We start from the raw sequence: 27,048 nt of genomic DNA, 5'->3' as shown, positions 1-27,048 counted from the left end.
ATACCAACATAGCAGTGCTTTCATACAGAGGCATGTATTAAACTTTCAATTCGAGTTTTTAAAATACATTTGTAATGCATCACCATAAATATCATAGTGTGTGTATATTTGGAAACGTGAACAAATGACATGTACAAAACAAGAGTACTTTGTGAACATTTAATTAGAAAGTATCCAATGTGGCAAATCTACATTTTGATTTTACTACAAAGGAATAGCAAATAACTGGTGCATATTGTTAAAATACCATTTGCTTCTGAAACTATAAACTCCTCTCTCAATATATGTACATAATTCAATGGGGCACATTTATAAGCCCCTTCCATCCCCAGTGCGTCACTTTTAACTAGGGGTGGGTGGAATTTGCCTAGTTGTGCTACGCAAAGCGTAGCGAAACGCAAAAAAATCTCTGCAAGCACGCAAAAGTTCAGCGAACACTCGGAATTGCTTGTTAAGCCCGTTCGCAATGCTTTTTTCCTCTTCGCAAACGCGGTTTCAGTGCTCGGGGAGAAATATCTCACAAACACGCATTTGGAACGCACGAACAAGCAAAAAATTCCACCAACCCGTCGATCGCGGAATTTTTGGCAATTCCGTGTTGTCCGCGGAATGCAAAATTACGCAAATTCCACGAGCGGAACGGAATTTACCACCAGGCCTACTTTTAACATGGGTAAAAGTGACGTAGGGGCGGCGCAAGGGGCTTGTATATAGGCCCCATAGTCCTTAAATCAACAATTCACTGACTTCACACTTCCTGCCTAGCTTGGCAAGTAGGTGTCCTTCCTCAGAAGAAAAAAACATTAATCACTTCAGTGCCTTTCGGGTTTCAACTGATTTATGTGAATAGTAAAACCTTTCCTTTTAGGGATGCACTTGGATCTTTAATGCATCAAGATATCCCGCTCCAGTTGTGCTAAGTCCCTGGACTTTGACAACACATGATTTTTTTCTGGGTCAGTATATTCATTGCACATTCAAACACAGACATGCCGCGAAAAATACACCACAAGTGCATTGAATGAATTCATGATAAACAACAACAAAAAACTTTCTTCAGTTGTATTTTTTCTCTATGAAGGAATTTCAAGCCTTCACCATCAGCTTTTGAACTTTGCTGCTGTCTTTGATTTGGGCTATAAATCCTAGCAGCTTCCCCACTAAAAGTAATGTGAGCTACTTTTGATCTCTCTGGAACATGAAAACTTCAGTGGAAAGGCATAACTCTCAAGTGTCATGGAGAAAAGCTTTGTTTGAACACACAGCTCTGCTTCCAACAAAAGCTTATTTCTACCAATCAGCTCTCTTCCCCGAACTAGAAGTCTTTTTAACACAGTTGCCCAGCCCTGCCACCTCACCTTTTTCAAAACATAAATAGTGTTTGTCAGGCTGTGCAAAGTCAGCCTGACAGACACTCTTTATGTTTCAGTCAGGCAGTCAGGCACTGTACTTGCATTAAATACGCAGGTGTCTGGTTGCCTGAGCTGAACTTAGACAGTCTGAAGATGCCACAGCCCTGTTTTTTGTGACCTCTTCAGCCCAGCAAAGCACTAGGTGGTCCTCTCTCTCATGATGAGGTTGAATGTCACTGATAGCCTCGAACCTGAGCACTTCAGTTTTAAGCCCTGATGTTCCCAGGGTTCACTGTATATCTTTGGCACTTGTAACAAAGTGTGGTGGGGTCAGCAGTCTTGCTGACACCATCCCGCTCTTTGGCCTGTGGGGACTGCCACCTCTTCTCATTGACTGACTCGTAACAAGGTACTCAAGGTCAGTCATTGAGAGGAGGCAGTTGTCCCAGTCATCAGAAACTCTTACCCCACCCGATGTCACTGCCATGGGCCCGGTAAGTTTGTTTTTCATGTTTCGTGCATGTGTATGTATGAATGTATGTGCATTTGTGAGTGCATGTTGTGAATATATGTGTGTGTGTGGCCCACCTGCACCGCATAGCCAAATTTCCAGCGCCACTGCAGGGCGGAACAGTAAAATTCATGTGATTTGTAATGTTGAAGTTTTAAGAAAGAGAAAACAGAAAGTGATGGGTAGAAGGCTTGAAATAATTTCCACTACCGGTAAACATTCAGGGATGCATTTAATCTTTGGGGGCTTATTTACAAGACCCTGGCACCATCAGTAGGTCACTTTTTCTCATATTAAAAGTGGCGTACCGGTTGTGTAAGGGGCTTGTAAGTAAGCCCCTTTGTTTTTAGCTCACATGTGCAATCATAGACATGGACAACTATATGCCAATCAGTCTCCGGCCATCCCAAAATTGACAGCCAAGACTAAACTGGTAGGCCATATCCCCTCTGAATGTTTTCACAACTTCAGGCCCCTCAGATCTGTTTTGACATAGTTGGTCCTCATACTTGAGAAGACTTGCAGAGATCCCACAGAAAGCGAATTATTGCCAGACTGTAGTAATCACTCTGGGCCACATACTAACCACATCATTTTACCTCATATATACACTTACAGATAAAGGCCACCACATGTAATTTTTACAATTCCATCAGGCATACCCAATATTTGCACAAATCTAGCCCCATTTACGTATGTGGACAATATACCTATTTGTTTACAATGCAAACCATACATAATAAATTGCATTTTGCCTTGTAACGTGGCTGGATACATGGATGTTACACTCACATCTTCCTGTGCACCTAAGATCCGGCTTGTACACAGTTAAGACTTTGTAACTCAAAGGCGCAAGTATTGTTGACATATATAATTTAATATAGCACTATTCTTATTATTATAAACTTATGGTTCCATCTTATCTCTGGTTCAGACACACACAACAAAAAGAAAAATACTTAAACACATAAATAATCACAGTATTTGGCCAATCTAATATTCTGAACTGCCATACATGGACAAAACGTTGTGGGCCTCAATTAAAAGGAGGCTTGAGAATTCTGGAAATTGGAATGTACTGGAAAAAAGAGTCTCACTAACTGTATTGGAAAATGTATCACTTGGACATCATGTTTAACATTTACTTTTACTGATTCATACTTTGGAGAAAGATGGCCCCTTTCAGTGTTGCACCCTTTCCCTCCACTCAGGTGTCAGATGGAGAGAATAAATAATTGACTTTAACCTATATCCTGAAAAGCAGTGGAATACCGGGCCAAATTCAAATGAGCAAACAAATGTCCGATTGTTTGTATTTCTGTAAGTGCACATGTCTAAGAGTGTACTCGTGTTTATCCGCAAACACGCCAGGGACCCAAAAACTCAACTGAACAGAAAAAAATGACTGATATAACTGTCTTCACCTCACTTTGTGGTTGCCAGATTCCAGATATGAATCCCCAAATTAAAAACACCAGGCCAGGGGAGGGGAGCGCTGAGTATTCCTTCCTTGCCCCCAACCCCTATATGTTTTTTTTAACCTTTTTTCAGGACAGGGGATTGAGTCCCCAAGTCCTAAAATGGCTGCTGTCTCATTCTTGTTGATGGGATTGCAGCCAATCAGATCATATCTGCAGATCACGCATATTTTGAACTTTCATTTCTCAAAAACATCTGAATGGATTTACACCTAATCACAAAAAGCACACTTTGTCGACCAAGCCTTAGCTTTCTGCTAAATTGGTGTAAATCTGTTCAGACATTGGGGTGTTAGTTGTTTATAATTTCCTACGAGAAAATGAATGGAGAAAATGCGTTTTGGACCCATGCTTTTTTCTCTGCACCCGCTTGACAGATCCCTCCAAAACTTTCAAAGAGGTGGAAGTACATTTGATTTTGGAATGTTTTTTGAAGATGCACATGCAAACCAAAAAAATGTGTTTCCTATGGAAATACAATCCTAACAATAACTACCCAGTGGCAACAGTAATACATGCACATAACTATATGCATATATAATATATGTGTGTGTGTGTTTTTGTGTATATGTATAGGTATTTTTTTCTTGTCAGGTGTGCACACATTGATCACATCCAAACTTCCTGTAAGAAAAAGAACATTGGAGCACCTATGTGCTATTAAGAACCACCATTTCTCTTACCCAACCACTGGCAAGTCATTTTGCAGAACAATACAAGAGTAAAGCTGAATGTCTTAAATTTTATGGAATTGTTGGGCTCTCCGAAGGACTCAGGTGGATTTGTGGAGATTGGAATCCCACAAGATCTTACAGCTGGACTGGATACATCCCTAAGGTTTCAATAGGGATGAGGAACTATCAGTGCATACAGGGTAGTCCGGCTACTATGTCTTTGGACCTTTTGTCAGGGGCTTGATTGCAGCGGATGCGTACGAAACCCTTGATGTCATGAAGTGGGTGTAATATATGATTACATTACATTAGACTTCATAGCAATCTATGATGTTCACTCTTTATGATGATTCAGTTTTGCTCATGTTACTTTCCATGTGCTTTTTTCCCTTTTCTTTTCCATCTACGAGTAGGAAAAATGGATGGTAGTGTTTTCTGTTATGGTTACACATGGTTAGTTGTGTGGCATAATGCCAGTAACAATATGTGTTGAACACATCTGCTGTCCAGGGGGGCAAGTGTGGTACTGGAGCTGGTAATAATTAGATCTGGGGCACAGGTCCGTTGAATATGGGCAGTATTTTTATAACTATTATTTGCTCATTTTACTCATCACTATGCCCTCATATTATGTGTTCTATATGATTGATGCTTCATTGGGCACAGGAAGCAATCAATCTTTAGATTGTACCATAGTCATTTCTGATGATAGGCCCTTCAAGGGTTTTCACACTATGTTCTTTGTGTATATATCAGCAATTCATATAGTGGCTTATATTCTTTAGCATACCTTCAGTAAACTTTTCCGGAAGTACATTTTATATATTCACAACTTCTCTTTTGATAAATGTGAATTAAGGGATTTGTATTTCCCTTTATGTACATACAGGGCCAGACACAATAGTTTCTATAGGTATGGTCTGAGAGGGCGGTAGGCATTCGACATAATATAATTTCAATTAGAGTGCATACTTTATGCTTTTCTGCCTATGGTATATAGTTAATTTAGGATTAGGAATAATGAACTATGGGGCAGGTTTACGAGCTTTACTTTACAAAGTACCACTTTTGCGTCACTTTTCCCATGTTATAAATGACGCAAAAGTGGCACATGGGCCTTGTAAATAAGCCCCTATATGTATCTTCATCGTTGTCACTTAAAGATATTTCCAAGATCCTGTACCCTAAAGTAACTATAACTTGCACACTCCCATATTATATCCCTCATACCAATGTTCAATGTCATCATTGATAACATGACTGCAACATCTGAAATGACATCATTGATGATAACACTGTGCATGGTGGGGGCGTGAGTTATAGTTACTTTAGGGCACATATGTTGCTGCACCAGTAGCCCTCATTTTCTTTCTTGCAATGATGTTGCCACTCATATTTTTCCATTATGCTTTTCTTCGAGGTTGGGTCCATCACCCTTTCTTGCTTTGGGTGAAAGTGAAGATTTATCATTGGATATATGGGATGCTTACACTTTTCTTGGGTTGCTGGTTGTACCGACCAGGGTTTGTTAGTTGGGGTTTGGATTAAACCCCCCTGTGTCAGTCAAGGGTGAGTGAACTGGGAAAGCCTAAAGTCATTGTATGTGGAACTGTTCCTTGAGACCTGGCTGAGTGATAGGTCTAAGTCAGTCATCATTGAGAAATTATGAGTGAAGGTCCCTATTTACAATCTTTTCCACATGGGTTGATGATCCAACAGTGATCAGCCATCTTCTGTCCACATACGGTTCCCAAGAGTCTGGTGGTTCCCAGTCGCAGTAACTCCTCTCCACCTCCAGACTTGCTTTCAGCTGCCGAATTGGTTAGATATTTAAAGGTCACGGGGGAAGCAAGATGATGGTAGCTTAGGTAATTTACTTCAACTTAATCATGTGCTGTCATTCTAACCATATTCTGCACTGGCTTATGCAGTGAGTGCTTCTCTCTACTCTGCATATAATGACTTCCGTTGTCATTGTGTCTTAAATTTTAATATGGTGTTCTCTGTAATCATTTTTCAATTGTTCAATTCAGCCTGGACTCCTCTATAATGCATGTTCCATGTTCTGGAATGCAGGGTGGTTGAATTGGAACTCTGGGCAGTTGAGGCCATGCTCTGGCTAGGGTTGGAATACATCTACTTTTCTTTCCATCTAACTTGCGTTGAGAGGATTTTTGAATGCAGACGCGGGCTGGCAGATATGTTATAACCCCAACACCTGCAGTTTCAAAATAGTTGTTTACTCACCTGTCCAGATGCTTTCCTGCAAAGGCCGGTGCACTGTAGTTTCCTGCAAAACTGCTGCTCTCCCAGAGTGGGGTGGGGTACACTATTGGGTTTTGGTAACCACCTAGGAGTCCAATTGAGAAAGTTACTGTTGGATAGCAAGACTGATCCCATGAAATGTGTCTGTGTCCCCCTAATGTGATTTGTGGTAAATTCTAGGTTGCAAAGTTGAAGAAGGTTCCCTTGACGTGGAGTGAGTGGTCAAACAGCCTGGCCTAATCGCTCTGTAAAGTCATTTCTGTGGATTAAGGCCTATTTCTTGGTTAAATAGACATCAAGCCATCATGTCTGTGTGGGGACCATTTTGTTTCTTTGCGCTGTTCTCAGTTGTTGGGGTGGAAAACTCCCTCACATGGTGACAGACATGCATCCCAGCCTTGAGTGCCCAGATGCAATGATATCTGGATCCCTGGTGCTGATTTTGTAAGCCATATACAAACAAAGATCATGCATACGCACCATGACAGAGGCCTGTCTCACGAATTGTGGTTTTGTTGGACTGGAAGGGGCACCCAATGTGCTACCCTCATGGTGGTGAAAGGCAACTGCATTTACCAGGAGTTAGGTCGCATGAGCACAGCAGTGGCAGCATACCATGTAGTGATCAGTAGAAGTGAACTGACCTGAGGCCTATAGCCCCACTCATATAAAGTTGCACTTTTGTGTGCATAACTCACCCTTGACCTCCATCAGGTTTTCATGCAGCGCTGTGTAGCGTACGCATGGTTGCTTGCATATGCTGGTTGAATGTGCGCCTGTGAATGGTACAATCCATGGGAGGCCCTGGGTTCAATTTTGATAGACCAAGGGCTGACCAGAGGAACATGGAGGAGGTAGAGGATTCCCCACAGTCAGATATGTTGATTGCTGCATTCCTGAGAGCTGGGTGGGACACACAATATAAGAAGGAAGAGCCAGGTTCTTCTGTACACTTCAAAGTGTGCTCTTTGATTCTGAGAAAGGTTACTGGAAATAGGCCTAGGCACATCTTGTGAAGGAGATGGAGCTGATAAGAGAATCATAAAGAGTAGGATTGGGGACTTTTGATACACATATCAAGCCGGAGTGCAGAGAGGAAACCTCCTTTAATATTTCACTTGCTAGGGGCTGAAGGGTATGGTGTTTTGAAAACCCTGCATGAATTGAGCCAGGTAGAGGGGCAAGGTTTGAATGAGTTTGAAAAGGAAGGTCCTTTTAGGGACTTTGCTATAGATGTGGCCAGGTGGGGCATATGTCCAGCTTCAAGAAGTGCCAAGCAATTAGTGCAACAAGTGTGATCTGAAGGTGCATTTCCAGAAAAGTTGCAAGGACGTAGGTAAAACATCTAAGGAGGAACTGTGAGGAAGTACTGAACGAATTGTCTCTGATGTGGGTTTGGTGAATGACAATTATGTGCAAATACTTTTGAATTCTATTCTAGGTTGAGTATAATCTCAGAAGAGGTCTTTAAAACTTGTCTCTAGAAGAAGGTGAAGCCTCAGGACATGTTTTTCTGACCTGGGGGCAGATGTACTAACAGTTTGTACTAGGTTAGTATCACAAAAGTGACACTAACCGGCACAAAATGTTTTTTGTCTAATTTACTTTCCAGTGCGGACCTTGTTTTGCACTGGAAAGTACCCAGAAAGTAACGCAAAGCAGCATAAAGCACTGCTTTGCGCTACTTGGAGAAGTGGAGAAGTGTGGCTCACTGGTTAGAGGAGGCAGACCTGGAAGCAGAGGTCAGCCCGGGACCAGGGTTCAATTCCCGGCTCGGCGGGGTCTTGAGTCCTAAAATGTCCATGGACTTGACAATTCTCGCTCCGGTGCCTACTCGATTCACGGGTTCACACTCTGCGACTCTGGGCAATAGCTTGCTTAATCTCCACAACGGCCCCTCGCGGCGGGATGCCTGGCTTTCACCTTGTGGATACCCTGCCGGGCTTATCTCACAGGGGAATACCAGGACGGGTTCCCTAAGCAAGCGCTTAGAAACCGCTCGGTGATTTGCGCTATATAAATTCCTGTACATTTACATTTACATTACTTAGCGCCAAGAGGGCCTTACATGGGCATTCTTGTGCTACCACCCATGCATTTTGATTTAAAGCCCTATTTACAAACAAAAGTAGAAAGGGTTTAGTGCCAAAAGTTAATGTCATTTCAAAGGAGGCATTAAGAGGAGATGTGTTTTTATTTCTACTTTCTTTTCTGACTTTGCATGGATGCTGCACTGTGCAGCACACATGCAAAGTAGGAAAGGTTTTGAAGTGCCTCTTCATATAGTATTTTGTACCACAAGTGTACCCTTCCAGTACAAATCATATAGCAGACTCAGGCACGCCCACTAGCACTATGGCGCTAAGGTATGTGCCTGGCTCACAGAAGCTAAAATCATCGCTGGTGCTACGGAGCGGGGAGAAGAGAGCTATATCTCTGTAGATATGGTGTTCTCCTGCCCCTGCCCTGTCACACAAAACAGCACAGCATTTTTTACTGCTGCTCTGCGTTCCATGATTTTTTTGTAAATCTGGCTCCTGGTGTCTGTGGTGGGCTGGAGATAGAGATGAGTGGTTATGTTGTGGAAATAATTGAATACTGCAAAAATATAATACCAGGAAAGATTTATATAACAGTTCACACGAACTGCCTGCGGAGTTGGCCCCATCAAAGACAATTCTGGATGTTCCTGGATCCCAATGAAAGGCAGCAGTTGTGTGTGTGCCAGATGTCTTACAGATGTGAGAACTTTACAAGCATATTTCCAAAAGTGCTTGTGGGAAATATAGGTAATGTGAATAAGTATATTCATGATATCAGACTCAGAATGTGTGTGTGCCCCATGGTGTCTAGGATTCAAAGAATTCCTTTGGGGGTACTGGATGATGTGCCTAAAAAGTTGAAGAGGTTGGAGGCAATGGAAGTGAATAAACTGATGCAGGTCGCAGAATAGTTGGCCCATGTATGGGACAGCAGAAGACAACAGCAAGATTCCCAATGGTTACACATTCATAGCCTGCTGACTCCAAACAAGTAGGCAGAATTTTGGTCATACAGAAATAGGCTCTCATGGCAAGGCCATGATAGGGGCAATGTGGTTACCAGCGACTTATGGATTGCCCATGTGGCTACATAGTATTCTTGCATGCCAAGTCAAGCTCAACTGCATCAGCAATATCTTCCTTTTACCGATGACTCACAAAATACCCTCCCTCCACCCATCGAAGACACAGCCGTACCTCTGGTAATAGGGAAGCTCCCGTCTACCGAGGAAACATCAGAACACCAGGTTGAAGTGAACCGTATGACACTAATCCTAAAAAACATCAGAAAGGATGGGCACTAGGTCCCAATGGCTTAACAGGACACCTCTTCAAAGAAGATTGCGATTTCTGGGGCACCCTACTTATGCCACTTTATCAGTACTGCCTGGCTAACTCAATAGGCTCGGAGACTTGGAAAGTTTCCATGCTGCAACCCATTCATAAAAAGGGAGACACCGGGGACCCATCGAATTATATGTTGATTGCTCTCCTGGATATCGAGGCAAAAGGATATGCAAGCTTTCTTCTGCAGGATCTGCAGGAATGGGCTATCGACAATGAAATCCTACCAGCCTATCAATCCGGTTTTAGGCCTGGAGCATCAACAATGGATAATACCTTAGCCCTAGCTTACTTAGTAGAATAGTCAACTCAGAAAAAGCAGCTTCCACTCTTTGCATGTTTTGTGGACTACTCCGCGGCATTTGACGGTGTAGCAGAAACTGCAGAACTGGGGGATACCACCGATGCTGCTAAAAGCAATAATCAGTCTTTACACCGGAACCTGGGTTTGGGTGAAACTCACGACAAATGCAGCTACTAAAAAGATCTTAAGAGACCGAGGGCTGAAATAAGGCTGCGTACTGGTGCCCCACCTTTTTAATTTATACACAGCGAACCTTGGAAAAACATTATCCAAGGCCAACCTTCTATCTCCTAAAATTGGCTTGACTAGATTATTTTTAATGCAGTACGCGGACGACATGGTGCTATTGGACCACACCAAAAAAGGCATGCAAACATTACTGGCGCACTTAACAGATACAACAATATTAATGAAATAAGGGCAAACACAGGAAAGACAAAGCTAGTAATATTTGGGAGGTACGCCAATAAACTCAGACAACAATGGAGACTGGGCATCTTGAAAATAACAACAATGACTAAATATACCTACCTGGGGGTTTGGCTCACTAGCAGTGGAAAGCCCAAATCGCTTCCATTGAAACAAAAGCTACGGCATTGACGTACTCCCTATGCAAACTGAACTCCAAGCTAAGCGGCCCATCTTCTAAATCCATTAGAAAGGTCATATGTGCCAAGCTGCTACCCTCACTCACATACAGCCAACTAGCATTCCCAGTGGCTTTTAGTAACACCTTGGTACAAGCCAATTGTCGAGCGTTTAAGCACATTTTTCAGATACCAACTTATGCCCGGAATGCACTGGTATGATTGGAATTCGGGCTAAATAAACAGACTCGCGAGCATTGGACCTTGTTTGTGCGGATTTACCGAGGGGTATGTGCCGCCCCACTGCACACAGTGAAAGCAACCTTAACAAGCATTTACAATGCAACGGTTTCGCCTTTGCAAAAGTTAGAGCTATTGGCATTGTAAATGACAACATTTTTATTTATGTGTTGGTTTTGAAAACAGATAAATAAATGACATTGTCATTTACAATGGCAATAGCTTAATCATGGTCCCAGAACGTGAACATCTGTAATATAATAATAAAAAGCACTGAACAGTTCTCATAATAGTGCAGTGAAAAGTCACATACAGATTTGAAGATTGACTGCTACATTAAACAAGCATTTGCAATGCAATAGGTCTCGCATTAGGAAAGTTTCCAAAGGCGAAACCATTGCATTGTAAATGCTTGTTTCTCCTGTGGTTGAACTCAATTTTCTTCAGATCCGGCTTTAAGTGCCTTTTTAAAAGTGGACGCATTTTCATATTGGTTACCTGAATTTCACCTCGCCTGTTTGACTGCCTCCAATAGGTCACTGCCAAAGAATTATTGATGGTGAAACTCCATTGAAATTTGTCTCCGTGCAAATGGCCTTTAGATCTCCCAGCTAGTTCAATAACTAGTTATAATGTAGAAGGGGAAAAATGAAGCCCAGAGGCGAACTAATTTGATGGTTCATTTTTATGCTGGAAAAATTGTTGTTTTTTCATTCTTTCTCTCGCTCTCTTTTTCTCTCTCTGTCTCCCTCTTTTAAAAAATACCTGGTTCGCTGCAGAAACCCCTTCAGCACTAGCAGATCCAATCTATATTACACTTTGTTTCATATATTTCCTGTCAATTGAGCCACAGTTCGTGAACTCTTGAAGAATTAATTTTCAGTGACCCGCAAACTCTAACTTTAATATTGGTTGGAAACAATATAACTTATCATTTGTTTGTAGCACTTTAAATCGCTAAAAACACTCTGGAATACTAGTATGCTCTCGAATTTAGCATTAGCCATACATATGTTTTTTCCACACTCAAATAGTATATGCTCGTTGTAATTATTTTGGTATTTCAGTTAAGTTAAACCGGGTGTATGCAGTGTTTTCTAAACATCACTGTTTGCGCATAATTGAGAACAGTACTTTGAATGTCCGATTCACATCTTACATAAGTTATATCTTTACTGTGAAACGTACTGATGAGCAGTTTATGCTTTAAGTCTATTAAGAAAGAGTTGTGCCGCTCTTAGTTATAATGCACGTATGGGGGGATGCTATCTTTGCGTGTGAGTTTACATTTATGCATGCGTGCATGTGTAGACGCAATTATCACACTCGTGGCATACATACTGTGTGTTTGTGTGTGTGTGTGTGAGAGAGAGAGAGAAAGAGAGAGAGAGAGAGAGAGAGAGAGAGGGCTAGGCGGTATTTTGATTAGCGAATTGAACACTAGGTAAATATGCGGCTAAAACATTTCTGTTATTGCCAATATTGTTAAGGACGGCAACAATCATGCTCCATATTTGCGAAATATTTTCGAACTGTCTTGTTTATCAAAGCAAAACACATCCAACCTGAATCAGTACATTTTGATAGTCAAGGGATATCCGGGAAAGCAAGGCCAGTTGTCCATTCCCCTGTTCTAACCTCGTCAGAACCGCCCTGGCCCTTAGGAAACACTTCAGTAGTGCGGATTTTTGACAGAAATTGGCATTTGGTCTGTTAAGAGAATAACTTTTTCTACCAAGTCTATGGAAAACATCACGGATGCTTGTAGGGTGCAATATAGACAGAGCCCGGTAAGCTGACTTTAAATGAGAAGCCTCTTTCTGGTCCACCATCGCGATGACTGCGCTGACCAGCCAGTGAACTCCACGCCAGAGCCAGCATCACCCTGACAGCCGACCAGGGACCGAGAAATCCGTTGATCAGTGCCTACCCAGTGTTGGTGCTGGCGCATGTAGAGACCCGTGCGTGCGCTGTTGCCGACACCTACTAGATCAGGAGCAGACTCTACCTTCCTATTTAGGTGCCTCCGGCTTTACAGCTCGAAAGCAGGCAAACACAATTGCAAATATCTGCAGGGCTGTTTAGAAGTTACCAATGGCAGAGTCATTTTCCTGCTCTAGGAAGATTAGACGGCATGCGCATTCTAGGCCGTGTCCGCTATTGACGTACCGGAAAATTAAAAATCAATTGGGAGCTCGCTTTCTCTGGGGAGAGGTAAAGTAAAAAAAAACAATGTATTTTTAAACAAGGCAGCGCTGACAAGGCTATGGTATTGTGTTCTCCCAGCAGTCTTATCATTTCCGCGTTCAATGGGTTAAACTGCAGCGCCTTTGGCGTGGTGTGGTAATGATACCTCGGCAGTATATATGTTTATACTGATAAGTGGTGAAATCGATAGCTGAATGTTACTGAAACGGCGCATGAATCAATTTCTCTGATCGTCTTTAAAGCCTCTTTTGATCTTGCAAGTGGCCAAGCAATATTGTGTCTGTTTATAAGCAAAGCCGTCTCTACTCTGAAGGGCTCAGATTCCCATAAACAGGGTTTCATCAAGCTGGCAGATCAAGAGGAGAGATGACTTCCATGAGCTGTGAAACCCAGCGGCCTCGTTTTTCCGCTTAACTGGAGGCGGAGAAGCATGTTGTCCCCATTCATACAATAGGGCTAACGTCGTCTCCCTTTCACCATTTTTAAGTTTTCCACGTTTGATTGCATGTAGTGATTTCCAAACCAGGTTTCCAGCTCTCAAGCAGTGCTTGTTCAGAGCTGGCGTTCGTGAGAAAGAGGTGATTATAATTTTAAATGTATTGGTATTGCTTTTCATAAAAGCGGATCTTTTAATAGAGTTTTTAGATAGCTTTGTAATTCATTTGTTGTGCAAGTCAGGTCCCGGGCCGGCAGCCAATCACACCGCGGCCCGGGAATGACGTCAGGGGGGTGTCCCGGGCCGGCCAGCCAATCACAGCGCGGCCCGGGAATGACGTCACGGGGGTGTCCCGGGCCGGCAGCCAATCGCAGCGCGGCCCGGGACAAAGGGGCGGGGCTTAAAAAAAGCACCAGAAACGCCCCGAATCGCGTTTTCAGGAGAAAGCGCGATTGACAGCCTCTGTCTCCCAATGGCTAGCCTCCATTTATGGAGCTAGCCAATGAGAGGCAGAGGCGGTGCCGACATCCCTACTCTAGACAATAGTTTTCGATCTGGGAGTGGCACTGCGTGCCCCTCGCCAGGTCGAAACCTAAAAACTTTTTTGGTTAAAGGAAACAACTAGTGGTTCAAAGGCTTGCACACTGCCTGCTCTTAATTGCACGTCAACATGACCAACTGCCAGGATTTTATTCATCAGCCCGGTACCTTAAAATCGATTTAAAAAAACAAGTTACTTTACTCTCTAAGGAAGATGACATGAAGGAACTGGAGCTCTCCAGCAGCAACATCAGGATACTTGCCAGCTCCTATGAAGACCACATAAGGCAGCCATAACTTGATGCCGCTTTACACAGTCAATTTTAAAGCAAATCTTAGCAGTGAGACTCATGGTGCTGCCGATAAAAGACATTAACATGCGCTGGAAATCTTTAGAGGCAGTCAGTAGTTGCAGACTCTGCCAACAGTACGAGGAATCCATGGCTCACCTGGCTTGCATATGCCGCTGCTTGTCACAGGCACGTCACACTCTTCTAAAAACCATTGTTTTTAAAATACGGTACACGCACATGCCAAGATGCAATGAAACTTCTTTTCAACCTGGACATTCCAACGTAACTGTCAAGATTTGCGAAATTTGCACACAAGGCTTAAGAACTTTTAGGCAGCACCATGCACATCGCACTTTACTGAAATCTTTGTGGCTAAAGTACCGAACACGTATCTGCACAGTCACCACAAAACCTTTCTTGGACCCGAAGAGATGAGTGAAAATCTGCACTTTAGTGAAAAACTATAAATCAACTCCTTAATCAGGGATTAGAAATAATTGAAGGCTTTGACAGTTGACCTTTTGCACAGCTTTTATTCATTTTTATCCTCAAACGAAGTATTTTAGATCTATTTTATTTATGTATTAGAATGGCACACTTTATGGGTTAAATACGCACCTATTATAACTAAAGTAATTAAGTGTTGGAATATCTCTGCTTGATCTCCATTGTAACAATTTTAATTAATTGAGACAATAAAATGTATTAATTCATTAGTTGGCCCCAGTGTTGGTGCAAAGAAGACCAGTGGTGTGATACATCTCTGCATTGACATTTGAATTCTGAGCAGAAAACTCATTGTGGACAAATACCAACAGCATTGAAATTATGCTCAGCTTGACGGGCGCAAAGTACTTCACCATGTTGGATCTTGTGTCCACTCATCATCCAATCTGACTGCATTCAGATTCACAAGAACTCATGTCCATTGTTACACCTATGGATGCATTGAAATTTTGCAGGATACCCTTTGGCCTGACATAGGCCACTTCGGTGTTTCTGAGGGTAATGGTTGCTGTACTGGATGAAAAGAATAGGGTAAGAAGTTTCTAGGAGAATGTTTTTGTGTTTTTTTCTGCCTGGGAGGAGCACAATGATAGGGTGAAGAGACTGACTCTAAATGTCCCCAAAACATAGAGTTAAACCTAATTGGAGCTGATGGGTACCACTCAATAACAGTGTAAGTTGCCTCATTTCTTGAGCTGGTGAAGTTTTACATAGGTTTTTCTCTAATTTGGCTGACAAGACCAAGGACATGAAATATGTGTAGGAATGGGTGGAGTTCAAGAGGAGTTGGGTGTGTGCGGCAGAAATTGAGAGTGAAACCTGATCTGAGCAGAGCAACTGATTTGCAGGCATATGTGTTGGGAACACAAGAATCATTATTGATGCAAGTTGCAAGGGCTTAGGGATGGTTCTTGTGCAGGTACATGATGGGAAGGAAAAAATTATTGTGTGTTCCTCAAGGGATCTCAGGGGAGTGGAAATAGAGAATTCTGTAATTGGAAAAGAACCTGTGGCTGACTGTTGGAGACAGTGAAGCGTTTCCATTACTTTCTCTGTGGAAGTACATTTTCTGTTTGGACTGCCGATAGCCTCAGAGGGAGATTTTCATCAGGAAAGATTTGGATGTGGTCTCATCATAATAAGAAGGTGGTTAGTGGAGTCACAGGAGTACAGATTTGCAATGGAATGAATTCCAGGCATCAGCAACACAGCTGCTGAATGTCTTGTTAGGTTAGTAAAGGTTCAAGACGAAGGTGAGGGGTTGTAGTAGATGAGATATGGATGGGGAACACTGTGTGTGAACTAAGAGGAGGTGCTATATCTGAGGATGTTTGGAGGCAGGAGGATGGTCAAGAAAAGGTTTTGGGTTCATGTGGTGTGTTCATCAAGGTGGGAGGGGTGCGCAAGAAATGTTTGGAGGAGGAGTGTTGTGCATTATGGGTGATTAAGGAAGAGCATTTGGTTCATTATGGATTGATCTTCAAAGGGATAAACTGGTTACTCCTTGCAGTGTGCATGAGAGAGTCATATTTTTGGCTTATATGGGCCATCGAGGTATAGCCAAATCCGAGGCTAGAAATTGTTCAGATTTTTGATAACCAGGACTAGGTCTGCTGAAGAATAGGGCGATCAGAGAGTGATGTGAAAAGATACACTAGGTCAGAAGTTCTCCCATGGTGTGACGTTGTCTGACAGATGGGCCCTGGCAAGAGACAGCAATGGATATTGTAGGGCTGTTGAGAGGTGAAAGCTCCACACTTTACCTGTTAGTGGGCCTTTTTTCTAGATGGCCAGAGGTTGCATGCATGGATGATACTTTATCAGGTTTTGTGACTTGTTGTCTAGAAGGTTCGGACATGAAGGGCTTCTCAATGATGTGTGAAGGGACAATGGAGAGTAGTTCTGTTCCTGTGAAATGGAGAAAATTCTGAGTTTGTTTTGGGTAATGCATAAAAATCCGCTTTTTTCCTTGCGAAAACCACTGGGATAGTGGAGAGATGGAACAAAACCATGAAAGAGGGTTCCCAGTTGATAAAGGATTGTGGTCTTGACTGGAGGAGAGAAGTTCATAATTGCCTGGTGGCTCCCTTTGAAATGTTCTTTGGAAAAAAAAAATCTCCATTTGGGTTCTAGCTTGTATGCAGCGGCACAAAGGCTGGGTAAAACTGTTGGTGAATGATGAGTGGAGAAAGTGTGAATGTGAGAAGATTCAGGAACGGAAAAGATATTTTGATGGCAGCCGTGCAGAAAAGTATTTGAAACTTTCGGTGGATGACTGGGTTTGCATTCGAGTTTCAGTTGGTCAAGGACCATGCCTGAAGTATTCTGAGCTCCGTCAAGTATTGAAGCTGTTTAAGAATGCCATACAAACAACTGATGGAAGGATTTGGGACTTGAGTAAAGTGATCATGGAAAAATTACTGTGAAGGTAGGAAATAAGAGAGACAGTCTGAGACAGTGGCAAGGGAATGTGGTGGGTCTTAAGGGGTAGAGATGGAAGGACACAGCAGACCTAAAAGAGCCTGCAGAAGACAAAGCATCTCCAAGATTTTGTGATGTTTTTCTGTCTGTGTGAGTGTCTGGAGTCTTCACTGTGTTTATTTCCTACAATACCCTTCATTAGTATTGTGGTTATTTTCTATTGCTTGTTCTATGGAGGACATTTTCTATTGCTTGTTCTATGGAGGAAATACATGATTGTTTTTTGTCTTGTAAAAAGGGAACATGTATAGTGTTCTCTCTAACCATCATTCTGTCCTGCCTGGACTACGAGTTGTTGATCTCATATGTTCTATGTCCTGGAATGCGGGCGGGTGGACGGGAACTTCATGCAATTTAGAGCTGGCTCTGAAAGAAGTTCGAAGTAAGATACTTGTCCTCCCACCTTACCCTCATTAGAGGATTTTTCAGTCTGCTTGTCATATCCTGAAAATACTGACATTTCAAAGAAAAATACAAATGTTTAATTTTGCCTATTTTACTCAATTCTTTAACAAACAAACTGTGCTATTGTCCTTAAATTCGGGTGTTTCATTTGTAGTCAATGTATGTTCAGTGAGAGCCTAAACAACAGCTTGTTGTTATCACCAAGTAGTCATGTGTACTGTTGTCGCAATGAGATAGATTATGCCTTTCATGCATATTTATCACCAACATCAAATGCCATGAATGCCATCTAATTGCATTTTTCCCCACCATTATATCAGGGATAGCCAGAATTGAATCAAGAATTATCCCAATAAGGTGAAGACGGACAGGTGTGGGCCAGAGATTTAAAAAAGTGTGAGATTTACTTGAGGAAAGACTAGGAGAGGTAGAGGGGAGTTTGGAAACGTAGAGATGGGGATAAGAGAAGTCAAGCGTACTAGTACGGATGGTATGCTGGTAGATGACGCCCTTGAACCAGCAACCACGTATCCATACAAAGCTCGCCACTCTTCCTTCGAGCATCATCTCAGCCACAACCATTTCTCTCATCTCCCGACAACTATCACCTCTCCTTTAGCTCCCATCGACTTTTCATTAGCACTCAATCACCTTGAGGCTCCAGGCTGTGGACATCCTGCTCCCCCCAAGAAATCAACGCCCTTCATGACCTTTATTCCACGATTGCCTCTCAAGTCCCTATCAGTTCTCACTGCTCACGCCTCTTCTAACCCACCTCTCATCATTGTATATCACATTCGCCGCATTTACTGCAATTGCTGCTCCTGATCTCTTTGATTTAGCTCTTAGCTCCCCAAAGTGATGTGCGTGCTTCCCTTTTAATTCTCACATTTTCCCTCTGCTTTCGCTCCCACCAGCTCTCACGGAGAAGTCACTAAACTGAAACCCACTTGCTTCCACACAGAGCAGCCCTTTCTTATCTGGATTGTAAAGCAATTGTTCAGTCGCCAAAACTCTTGTGACTGTCACTGTGCCAGGTAACAAGGATAATGAAAGCAAAATACAAGTTCTGTGTTGGCTAGAATTTTTTTTCTCTCTCAGAATACTTTGAAAATAGCTTATTGCCATATACTGTCCTGGAAAAAAAAGAAATGTATCAAATTGTTCTAGCCCAACAATTCTTCTAGTTTAGTTTTTTTTTCCCTAAAGAACAAAAGCATTATATCTTACTCTGACTAATTATAAAATATTACGTCAGACATTTTCATTCACAGTTAGGTGTTGGCAAGCCAATGAAGGCTAATGCCAGACTTGAATCAAATTAATGGGTCCATCTCACAGCCCCCTCTCTTCACTCCAGTGCCTCTTTTACCAGAGGAGATATTGACTTGCACTGCACAGTGCTCCTTTACAATTTTATATTACACCTGGGGGCTGTGGGCCTCCAATGGGTTGACACCGAAGACCCGGGGAGGGGGGGAGGGGGGGTTTAAAAGAATGATCTGAAAAATTATTAGCATTACGGGTCAGATGTGCAAAATACTGGTAGGAATTAGTGACCAGTATTTTTGCAACCAGTCAATAATTTTCTGAAACTACCTATGTACAAATAGGTCGGTTCAGAAAATTCAGAGTGGGTCTCAGTCTGACCTACTTCATTAATATTCATGAGGTAGAAGTCAAATTGTGACTCACTCTGAACTGAGGCCTTCACAGGGATGGTGGCCTACTGCGGACAGCAGACTACCATTTCTGTGATTGTCTTTCAATAAAGTAAACTTTTTATTTAAAGGACAGGGACTTCTTTTTAAGAACAAACGTTTCCTTATTTTAAAGTTTGGAACATTGCCTCCTGCTCCAAACCCTTTTTTTTTTAAACATGCACAAAGGAGAGGGAGTATTAAGGGGACCCCCTTGCCTTTTGCTAATTGGCTACTACTGCATCTTGGGAATCGGTAACTTTTCAGGGGTTTACAACCTAAGGGATTGATACATATGGATAGATATTGCTATTTTAAAGGAACGCCTACAACATGTCCCTTCCAAATGAAGATTTCTGATCCACTTTTATCCCCATTTTAGGAGTCGAAAATATGTTATAGACTTCCATAATCGGTTTAGTACATTCCATTAAGTATTCTGTGGTCGCAAAATCCGAATCAGAGCATTTGCAACCACAAAAATGTGTTTTGCTTCTGGTCACAAGACCCTCTCCCGGCAAATCCACCGGACTGCATAGCATCTCACCTGATCAGCTCACCTGAAAATCCAATCCCAGGTGAAGCACGACATTTTCCTTGTGTATCAGGGAATACCTGCACCCCCGTGGGATCACCGCCATCTCTTTGTTCTGGTAAAAAAAAGAAGAATTAGGTTCAATGAGGTGTTGAGGCTCTGCCGCTGACCGCGCGACCCGCAGGGGAGCATGGGCGGGACAGCGCCTTAGTCCCACACGACGGGCGAGCAAAGCTCATATCGCGCCCCTCCCTGAGCCCACCTCCTTATCACTAGCCAATGGGGAGGGCTCACCTGGGAGGAGGGGCGGCCCCTCCGGTATTTAGCACTGCAGCGCCAGTGTTCGGCCTCTCTCTCTCGCCAGGATTCTCCCTCGGCTCTGCGCTGTGCGGGGCGAACGCATGGCGCTGTGGGCACTATGCTGATATTCGTCCTTTTGTTAAGTTAGGGAAGCTGGTGATATCAACATAAAAACAGAGTGACCTTACAGAAAGACGTCTTGTAGCTTGATTTAACATGAAGTACTTGTATTTATTTTAAAACGTGTATTGATTTCACTCCTCAAATAAGTAATGCAGCACTGTCCCTTTGAATTAAATATGAGGCAGGGAATGAGATACCCATCCTGTGAATTAAATTAGCTAAACCAGGAACTCCAGGATCAGTCTCTGGGTCCCTCCTTGAGTACATTTTGTGATTCTAGGTAATTACTTTACTTAATTGCGTATAGTTTTTCTTGATCATCACATTTGAGTTGATTTGAAGTAATTCAGTTCACTATGTGTCCTATAAAAAAATCTCTCCTGTATAAGATTGAATAGATTATCATATTGCTCTGTCTGTAGTAACATTATAGGGAATGCATAAGAAACTCAATACACCTAGCTTTCTTCTTGGATTAATAACACCATATATTCATGGCACAGGGAGAGTAGTTAATAAATGTTTCTAAGTTCATGTTTAGAAACTATCACTGCTAATAAATGGCACTCAGTGCAGTCATTGTACAATCAAAGTTATGCATTTCTTTTTTATTCTGAAGAGTCTCTGATATTTTGCATGATGTTTGTTACATGATTTGCATGCAAATATTTGACTTCAGTTCTGGCTCTTACGTCCAAGCCAGACCCTTGGTTCAGCACTCGATTGGCTCACCACATTACTTTTCCAGCTTTCCCATCTTAACTTACAACTGGTGGAAAGCTCTCATGACCATCATATGTTGCTGTCAACATTGGTCACAACTCCTTGGCGCAGACTCACTGTGCTGTGGGCTGTCTCATGCAGTCCAGGCAGGTTCAGAAGTAAGCAGATAAAGATTGGGATGCAGACACTGCCTACATAATATGACTGGAAAATTGTCACTGAGTGGGAGAGGAAGTCCTCCTCTGATCCTGGACTCCCCATCTGCTGTTCAGGCTTCAGGCCGCCAGACCAGAATAAACTCAAAAAGATGTGGTGTTGACATGGGTGGCGTCTCACTTGGACACCTACCTCCATCGTAAGATTTGCAGCTATGCTAATCATTGGATGAGCAAGTGTCACCCCCATTTTGTGGCATGCTTCATCATCTTCTTCCTCACCCCACCCTGGTAAGATGGTACCACCAGGGAGAAAGGAGGTATCCAGATAGATAATAAAAATACTTTGAAGGAAACCTAAAGGAATTAATTTTATTAGTAGGTACCTCAGAGATGGTAAAATGAGTGTTGGATGATTAAGGGAACAATGGCCAATTCATCTACAATAAGTCAGCATGTTTCTGCCCTAATAGTGCCAACAGTTGTGGCAAAAAGTTTGATTCCAAAGTCTAGCTCATGCGGCCAGATGAACTAAAACTTTTTACAATCGCATAATCAGAGGGTTTGCAACTGCAAAATAAAATGTCAGTATTTGCTAAACCCCTCATGAAATAGGAAAAGGTGAACTGAATCCCAAAAATATTTTTTTAACTGATTCAAAATTGCAGTTAGGAAGGGGTATCAAAGGGACGTCTCTCCTAATTGTGAATTATCAGGTACGTGCTTCAATGGGTTGGATGCATAATTGCATCACAAAATATTGAAATGTAACTGACTGCTCAAACGAGACGATAACAGATTTGCAAATCGAAATCTATCTCCATTGTGGTGATTGGCCTCAGGAAGGCGGAAGGCAAGTAGTGGTCCAGGAAACCCATGTCTGCTTTCCACCCCCCCTCCCCCCTCCACCCTCCTCCAAACCCCCGATACATTCCTAAATAGGCAAACAATGTGTTTTAAAGCAGCACCGGTTCCTGTAAGAAACATAGGCTGATTCTGTAAAAAGAAGACGTTTCACTTCTGGGATTGTAAACACAAGGATGAAGGTCTGCTGGTCCTTAAAAGCCACCATCTCTGTATTTTGTAGCTAATCACAAGAAAATCACAAATAGGTACTCATCTAATTAATATTCATTAAGCAGGTCATTCAGCTATCCTGGACTGGACAAGAGATGTTGTGACATGACCTATAGCACAGAGGGCCTTTGAAAATTCATAGATGTGCCACAAATCGTCAGTGTGCACAATGGGAGCAATATATATAACCTGTCTGTATGTACATCTGGTCCATGGTCTCTGGTCAACCAGTCTTATCTCTGGCTCTGTGCTATCTTAGCAGGGCAGACAATTGCCTGGGTAGCTGCCTGCAGAATGCAGCACCAAATCCAGGTAGCAGCACTGTCCATCCAGGCAATAACTTTCTGAGCACTGGACAGGCATGCATGGTTATGACACCAAGCACTGGATGCAGGGTACGGCAGAAAGTGGACCGAACTGGACTGCTGCAGGCACCAAATTCCAGACCCAGCCCTGCGAACTGAAAATTGCAATCCTGCAGATCGACGTGCCCTCGCTGATTTGTAAACCAACCGTAGCTGTGTTTGCTGATGATGATTAAGAGGCACAGAACACACACAGTCACGAGGCAAGAACTGGAAAATAGCATATTTTTTAAACCGCTTTAAATGTCTCACATGACAAACGGGAAGCGATCGGTCGGACTGACATATTGGGAAATTATGAATGCCCAATGGCTTTACTGATAGGTCTGTATCTGGGTCGTTTTTTTTGGGATGTTTGTGGGTCTGTTTTATAGTCTGCTGGGCCAATTTTTCTTCTGAAATTTATGATATTAAAAAATTGATTCTTGTACCAAGCTGAAATGCAGTAGGAGAGAGAAGATAAAAAAAGAACAAGTACTGGCATAGCCAATAAGTCTAGTCTTGTGACCTAATGGCTTTGCTAATGCTTTTTGTCAGTGCTGTGCAGCATCATTGAAAAGAAATAAGCACTGGCAAAGCCAATAGGTATCGTCTATGCAAGAGCTATTGGCTTTGCCAATGTTTTTTAGCCATGTTATACAATAGCGTGGCTGCTGTTCAGCATGGCTAAAAGTTTGTGGCGTAGAGGAGAGCAGCATGGAGTGTCGTAGAGTGGAAAGGTGAAGAGGTGAGTGGCAGAGTGTCCTGTGTTGGAGTGGTATAGAGTGGAGCCACGTAGCCTGGCGTGCAGTGGAGTGGCATAGAGTAGAGTGTACTGGTGTAGAGTGCATTGTTTAGAGTGTTACAGAGTTAAGTAGTGTAAAGTGCAGTTTTGTACAATACCGATGCGTACAGTGCAGAGGCATAGCATTCAGCTGTGTACAATGCAGCATCATAGAATGCCGTGGCGTATATTAGAGTGTTCCATAGTATAGTGCAGTGTCTCAGAGTGCAGTGATGCAAAGTGCAGTGGTGCAGACTAGAGTGCAGTTGCGTAAAGTGGCACAGAGTAGAGTGGAGTTGAGTAGTGCAGAGTAGAGTATAGTGGTGCAGAGTACAGTGGCGTAGCATCAGTGTTGCAGAGTGAAGTGGTGTAGAGTGAAGTGATGCAGAGTAGAGTGCAGTGGTGTAGATTGCATTGGCAAAGAATGCAACAGTGCAGAGTTGTGAGGCACAGAATTCAGTGGCGTAAAGTGCTGTGTTGCAAAGAAGAGTGTCATGGAGGGCAGTGGTGTTAGAGTGGCATAGAGTGCAGTGGCGTAAAGTTCAGTGGTGTAGAGTAGAGTGGCAAAGAGAAGAGTGGAATAGAGTAGAGTGGTGCAGAGTAGATGGACTGGCGTAGAATAGAGTGTCATAGAGTAGAGTGGCGTACAGTAGAGTGTCATAGAGTAGAGTGGTGCAGAGTAGAGTGCAGTGGCATAGAGTGGGTTACTTTGGAGTGGAGTGGCATAGAGTTGAGTAGAGTGGACTGGTGCAGAGTCAGTTGGCGTAGAGTGTAGCAGAGTATAGTGGCTTATAGTGCAGCGGCATAGCTTAGAGTGGTGCATAGTAGATTGCAGTGACAAAGGGTGCAGTGGTGCAGATTGGAGTGGTGCAGAGCAGAGTGGCTTAGAGTGGAGTGGCATAGAGTGCAGTGGCGTAGAGTGGTATAGAGTGCAGTGGCATGGAGTGATCCAGAGTAGAGTTACCTAGAGTGGTGCAGAGTAGAGTATAGTGGAGTGCTCTAAAGGGCAGTGGCATAGAGTGAAGTTCTGAAGAGTGCAGTGGCATAGAGTGCAGTAGTGAAAAGTAGAGTGGCAGAGAGTTCAGTGACGGAGAGTGCAGTGTTGAAGAGTAGCGTGTCATAGAGTGCAGTGGGGTAGAGTGGCATAGAGTGCAGTGGCATAAAGTAGAGGGGCGTAGAGAGCAGTGGCGTAGTCTACAATAGTGCAGAGTAGAGTGTAGTGACGTAGAGTCTAGTGATGTAGAATGCTGTGGCAGAGAATACATAGAGACGAGTGGTGTAGAGTGCAGTGGCATAGAGTAATGGCGTAAAGTGGTGTAGAGTGCAGTTGTGCAGAATAGATGAGTGGCATTCAATGGATTAGCATAGAGTGCAGGGGTATAGAGTGAAGTGGTACAGAGTAGAATGCATTGGCTTGGAGTGTATTGGCATAGAGTGCAGTGACGAAGAGTAAAGTGTTGCAGAGTGGCATAAAGTGGAGTGACTCAGAGTGGAGTGGCCTAGACTGGAGTAGTGTAGAGTGCAGTGCTGAAGAGTCCATTGGTGTAGAGTAGAGTGGTGTCGAGTGCATTGTCTTCGAGTAGAGTGGTGCAGAGTAGAGTAGAGAAGCGTATAGTGAAGTGGTGTACAGTGCAGTGGCGTAAAATGGAGTAGTGCAGAATGCAGTAAAGTGCAGTGGCGTGGTGTAAAGTGGAGAGGTGCAGAGTAGTTAAAGTTAACACCAAGCTCCCTGGAAGAGACAGCCTGACATGTTACCTCTGTCTTTGAATGCAGAGCAAATGTGACAAGATAAGAACAATATTTAAAAGCATGTTTACAGAAATCAAGCACTGGTTGACGAATACAGTAAATAGGGTTTGGGCAAGGTAAGGGACGAACTCGAGCTGGACTGCCTAAAACAAATAGAGACATCAAATAGAAAGCAAGCAAAATGTGAGTTACAGGCCAATGGCAAACAATGGGCGGAATGCATTACTAGGGAAGCTTTCCAAATGTCCCCAAGATGTCATTAGCACAGCAGACAGCTGTGCAGTCTGGTAGGCTTCGATCTAAAAATAAATGCAATGGCAATGCCGCTGACACTGCTGGCGGTCCATTGTTATTCTAGCGACTCTTAATGATGCTTGTGGATGGCTACGAAATCACATGAGCGCCATTTTGTGGATGCCATGTGCACCGGTAAATAAAATATATATTTATAGTAGCTCAAAAGCGTTATTGATACTACGGAGCGGCCCAAAAGCAAACAGTACCTGCCGGGTCCTTTAAAGCATTTAAATTAGTTTAAAAAAATGTATGGACTGTGAGGGGTTCTGGAAGCAATGGGAGAGAGGTTTGGAGGCAGAAATCTATGGTGGACAGGGGGCAAGAGAGCAGTGGGGGTGCTTAAGGCTGAGCTAGATGGATGTCAAAAATAAAATAAACGAGGGGTGAGGAAAGAAATTGAAAAGATTGGGGAGACAAACAAAAAAAAAAGATGAAGACAAGCCATTGAATAAGAAGCAACCAAATAGAAGAGACATTAAAGCCAACAAAATGTAACCACCTAAGCGCATTGTAGGTTTTTGGGATGGTCCATAAGAGGGTTTTGCTTAGAAACAGCTCTGGTATGCGAGACCTAAAAATCAATAGGTAGGCCTTTTCAAGAGCTTGCACAGGCACATTCCTCTATCTGTATGGCCTGCTAGAGATCGTTTTCTCTCTCTTTCGCTTCCTCTTTATTCTCTGAGAGATGAAGTGATTGTTAAACAACGTCAATGTTGGTTTTGTACAGGTTAATTGTCTTGTCTTTGTTTATTGGTCCAGGATGGTCTGCAGGAGTATGTTTTTCATTTCTCTCTTGACATAATGTTCGTGTTGCTGTCTCAGTGCCAGCCTTGGCATCTATCAAGAGTCAGGGGCTTTTGGTCTCGAAAAGCCTTTTTTTATTAAAACAAAGCATAGAGATCATGTTGTCTGTCACCAAACTAAGACTACGTAATGGTATGTAGTAGAGGAGCAGATTGCTTCTATATTTGGCCCAGGGCCTGTTGTGCTCTGAGACTCATGCAGAGCATCATGTGGATGATTCCTTCAGTGGGTATCCGGTGCAAGAACACAGCGCCGGTGTTATGTGATTTGGTCGTTTCAACCGTACAGATAATCTTACTCCTATTCCGACTGTCAAGAACCATTGTCACTTGCACCACGCCCACCTTCTGCTGGAAGGCGGTGTTTGTTATGGCTTTCCAAAGCATGTAAAGTGTTTTGCCATGCTCTCTGATGCTGCATTCACTTTTGTGGTGAAAGAAAGGGTTGTGTCAAAGATAAATTCCAAGTTCTTGCCATTAACTGGAGTGTGGTTCATTGGCCTCTGGAATGAAAGATGGCTCACATTCACCTTAATAGCAAGTAACAATGTATTTCTTGATTCAATAAGGCAAGTGTAGATTACTGTCTTCCACTCTTGAACACAGGTAAAGCAGGCAGAGATAAAGGTCTAGATTATTGGTCTCCAACCAATATCTTGGGAGTTACTGTAGCTCTCCAGCTACCTCTGAGTAGCTCACTTGTGTGCAGCCCAGTTTATTAAATTGGAAAGCTTTTGCTTGGTTGAATTAATATACATATAAAAACTTTAGAGTATACAACACTAATAATA

Source organism: Lissotriton helveticus, chromosome 9 (assembly GCF_964261635.1).
Source record: "Lissotriton helveticus chromosome 9, aLisHel1.1, whole genome shotgun sequence".
Classification (NCBI taxonomy): Eukaryota; Metazoa; Chordata; class Amphibia; order Caudata; family Salamandridae; genus Lissotriton; species Lissotriton helveticus.
Note: the sequence above shows the minus strand (reverse complement) of the source record.